At 39.6% G+C, this 4,572-nt stretch overlaps 1 non-coding gene across 1 annotated transcript; it reads left to right on the forward strand.

Annotated features, from left to right (window-relative positions):
• The first annotated feature begins 2,184 nt into the window (after window positions 1-2,184).
• On the forward strand, window positions 2,185-2,295 carry LOC122918909. Its single transcript, XR_006386696.1, has one exon. It is a non-coding gene; the product is annotated as a U6 spliceosomal RNA (small nuclear RNA).
• Window positions 2,296-4,572: the final 2,277 nt, after the last annotated feature.

The raw sequence follows: 4,572 nt of genomic DNA on the forward strand, positions 1-4,572 counted from the left end.
TTTTAAAGTTCTAACCTTTTTAATCTTATAAATTAGAATCATTGTTTTTACTTAGACAGTATTTTTTTTAATTTGTCTGTCTATTGTTTTCTTTGCTCTCCATTCTTTTTTGCATCTAACTCTTCCTTCTTTTATTTTCTTTCTTTCTTTCTCTCTTTTTTTTTTTGAAGAATATTCTTTAGTTTTTTAGTAGTAAACTCTCCCAGTTTTTGTTTCTCTGTAAATGTTATTCTTTTATTCTCTTTCTTTAAAGATAATTTTTCTGGGTGCATTTTTTTTTTCAGAGATAAACAGTGTGAGTGAGAGGGCAGTGAGGGGCAGAGGGAGAGAGAAAATCTTAAGCTGGCTCCATACCTTACATGAGGTTAGATCTCACGACTCTGAGATCATGACCTGAGCCAAAATCAAGAGTTGGACACTTGATTGACTAAGCCACCCAGGTGCCCCTGGGTACATACTTTAAATTGTCTGCTATTTCTTCTCAACTTCTTTAAGTTGTAACTCCACTGTTTCTCATTTCTGTTGTTGCCATGGAGAAGTCAGTTGTCTTTCTCATGACTACTTCCTTGTAAGTAAGCTCATTGCCAGGCTGCTTTCAAGATCTTGTCTTTGCCTTTTGTGTTATGCAGTTTTACTGCTATGCTAGGTGTGGAGTTCCTTTTATTTATCATATTTCAGATGTTTTACTTACTGAATTTTGGGATCAATACTTGTCATTAGCTCAAATTTGTGGAGGCATCATCAATTTAAATATTGCCCTCCTTCATTCTCTCCTCCAGGAATTCCAGTTGCACACCAGTTAGACTTTCTCATTCTATTCTCAATGCCTCTAAGGTCCTCTTTCATATTTTCTTCCTCTTCATTTATCTTTTCCATATTCTGGCATTTCTCTGGATATCTTCCTCTTCACTAATTCTCTCCCAAATTGCATCTAAACTGCTGTTTTCACCAGTCTTCTGAGATTTTGATTTTATGTATTTTTAAAAGAGATTTTATTTATTTGACAAACACAGAGAGAGAGCACAAACAGAGGGAGTGGCAGGGGGAGAGGGAGAAACAGGCTCCCTGCTGAGCCCAGTGCAGGGCTCAACCCCAGGATGCTGGGACCATGACCTGAGCTGAAGGCAGACACCCAACAGACTGAGCCACACAGATTCCCCTTTATGTAGTTCTTCTTTTTTTCCCTAAAGATTTTATTTATTTATTTATTTGACCTTTTTAGAAAAAATTAATTTCTTTTCAGCGTAACAGAATTCATTGTTTATGAAACACACCCAGTGCTCCATGCAATCTGTGCCCTCCATAATACCCACCACCTGGCTCCCCCAACCTCCCACCCCCCACCCCTTCAAAACCCTCAGATTGTTTTTCAGAGTCCATAGTGTCTCATGGTTCATCTCCCCTTCCAATTTCCCTCATTGTCCTTCTCCTCTCCATCTCCCCATGTCCTCCTTGTTATTTGTTATGCTCCACAAATAGGTGAAACCATATGATAATTGACTCTCTCTGCTTGACTTATTTCGCTCAACATAATCTCTTCCAGTCCCATCCATGTTGATACAAAAGTTGGGTATTCATCCTTTCTGACGGAGGCATAATACTCCATAGTGTATATGGACCGCATCTTTCTTATGTATTTTTAAATTTTTTTTTCAATTTATTTATTTTCAGAAAAACATTATTCATTATTTTTTCACCACACCCAGTGCTCCATGCAAGCTGTGCCCTCTATAATACCCACCACCTGGTACCCCAACTTCCCACCCCCCCCGCCACTTCTACCCCCTCAGATTGTTTTTCAGAGTCCATAGTCTCTCATGGTTCACCTCCCCTTCCAGTTTACCCAAATTCCCTACTCTTCTCTAACGCCCCTTGTCCTCCATGCTATTTGTTATGCTCCACAAATAAGTGAAACCATATGATAATTGACTCTCTCTGCTTGACTTATTTCACTCAGCATAATCTCTTCCAGTCCCATCCATGTTGATACAAAAGTTGGGTATTCGTCCTTTCTGATGGAGGCATAATACTCCAGTGTATATGGACCGCATCTTCCTTATGTATTTTTTAAATTTTTAAGTGGTTCCATTTGTCCACCCTCCCCCCCCGCCGCTTAAAGTTGTTTCTTCTTTCCTAATAGTTTCTTATTTTTTCTTATTTTTTAAAAAAGGTCTTCTTTATTTAATTAATTTATTTGTTTATTTACTTTTTACTAAAATTGGAACGATACAGAGAAGATTAGCATGGCCCCTGCGCAAGGATGACACGCAAATTCGTGAAGTGTTCTTTACTTATTTTAGAGAGAGTGCGAGCTCAGGGAGGAGCAGAGGGATAGGTACAAGCAGATGCTGTGCTGAGCATGGAGCCTGACACAGGGCTTGATCCCACAACCTTGAGACCATGACCTGAGCTGAAATCCAGAGTCAGATGCTTAGCTTACTGAGCCACCTACATGCCTTTTTATGTAATTAAAAAAATTTTTTTAAATGGTTCCCTTTGTTTTTTCTCCTAAAGTTATTTCTTCTTTCCTGATAGTTTCTTTCTTTCTTTCTCTCTCTCCCTTTCTTTCTTTCTTTCTTTCAAGATTTTATTTATTTACTAGAGAGATAGAGAGCACAAATAGGCAGAGGGCGATGGAGAAGCAGGCCCCCTGCTGAGCAGGGAGCCCGATGCAGGGCTTGATTCCAGGACCCTGGAATCTGAGCTGAAGGCAGCCGCTTAGCCAACTGAGCCACCTAGGTGCTCCCTAATAATTTCTTATTGAATGTTCATCTTTGTATCTTTGATTTCTTTAACATAACATAAAAATATAGCTCAAAAATACATTCTCGTATCTTTGGGGTTCTGGGTATCTAAATCTAATAATTCTTTTTTCAGTACTGATTCTCACTCATAGTGGCCTCTCCTGTACTTAATACTTTTAAAAATGTGAGCATGGGGTGCCTGGGTGGTTCAGTCAGTTAAGCATCTGCCTTCAGCTCAGATCATGATCCTAGGGTCTTCAGATCAAGCCCCCATCAGGCTCCTTGCTCAGCACTGAGCTTGCTTCTCCCTCTCCCGCTGCCTGCTGCTCCCCCTGCTTGTGCTTTCTCTCTCTCCGGCAAATAAATAAAAGATCTTAAAAGAATAAAAATAAAAATGTGAGCTCATTGCTTGACCTTAGTTTGTAGAACATCTATAGGCCCAACATGAGAAACTTACTGCAGAGATGGTTTGGTTTTGCTTTGCTTAGTGAAGAGGGATTGCCTGGAAACAGGACCATATGAGCATAACTAGAAGATTTGGTTCAGAGAAAGGGTCCTGAGCTCAGCTTTCTCACTTAAATTTATTTGCCTAAATATCAAAATACCCTCAATAATCTTAACAGAAGTCAGTTAAACTTTCATATTCTGGATTCCTAACAGTTTAGGTCAGCTCCTTACTACCCACCAAAGTCCTCCCACTCTGAATCCTTACCTCTTAAGACCTGGCCTCCCACCTCTGTGACCTGAATTTTCAGACACTCCACACTAAGCTCACGTTCATATGTATGTCTCTGTGGGGAGGCATTATTTGTGGAGACATTCTCTTTCTGCTGTGAGATCTCTGATGACGAGAATGTGTCCTCATGTTTTGGTCTGGTTGTGGGAATGGGGAGGTCTTCAGAGCTCCTTGTCAGCCAGGTTTCAGTCACAACATACACAGCGTGTACTTGTTGTATATGATCAGCTCATGGGGCTCTTTGCTCCTTGCCTTTCAGCAACTTCCTGTTACCCCTCAAGTCAGTCCCTGCTTCTCACTGTGTGGCTCACAAGGCCCTAGGGAATTTTCCTTGTTGTCTCTTCAACTTTACTATTCATGACTCTTCTCCCCTGTCTATATCTCTAGTTACACTGGTCTTTTTTATTTCCTAACTACCAAGCTCTTCTTGCCTGTATGGTGTGCATGGTCTTCTTTTGCTTACAACAGTCTCTTTCCTGCTCTTCACATAGTTCTTAACATCACCATTCTGAAAGGCCTTCCTTCATCACCTCCTATAACTTATGCTTTCAATCGTTCCTCTCCACCCCAGCCTCCTGCTGGTGGGTAACATTTGTTGTATAGATATTCCAAGTTATATTTTAGCTAGATTTTTTTTTTGCTTTTATGATCCATGATTTTATGTGTTGTTTAAGAAATTTTTTTAGCATATCATAAAGACATCATGTTTATTTTCTCCTATAGTGATTCTGATTTGATTTTCTTCTTTTTTTAAAAAATTAAATTTAATTTTTTCAGTGTTCCAAGATTCATTGCTTATGCAGCACACCCAGGGCTCCATGCAATACATGTCCTCCTTAATACCCACCACCAGGATCACCTAACATGAGAAACTAGTTGTTTTATCACTATCTGTTGAATTTCCTATCATTTCATGCTGATGTGTAATTTTTTTCCAAAGAGGAACAGAGTGTTGTATGTGACTAAATAGGCTTAAGTCAGTTACCAGTAGTCATATGAGGTTTGGGATGCTCTATTTGGATATTCAAGGGGAGATGTGTAGTAGTCAACTGGTTAGATGGGTCTGAAGCTTAAGGAAGATATAGAGTAAGA

Source organism: Neovison vison, chromosome 10, assembly GCF_020171115.1.
Source record: "Neovison vison isolate M4711 chromosome 10, ASM_NN_V1, whole genome shotgun sequence".
Lineage (NCBI taxonomy): Eukaryota > Metazoa > Chordata > Mammalia > Carnivora > Mustelidae > Neogale > Neogale vison.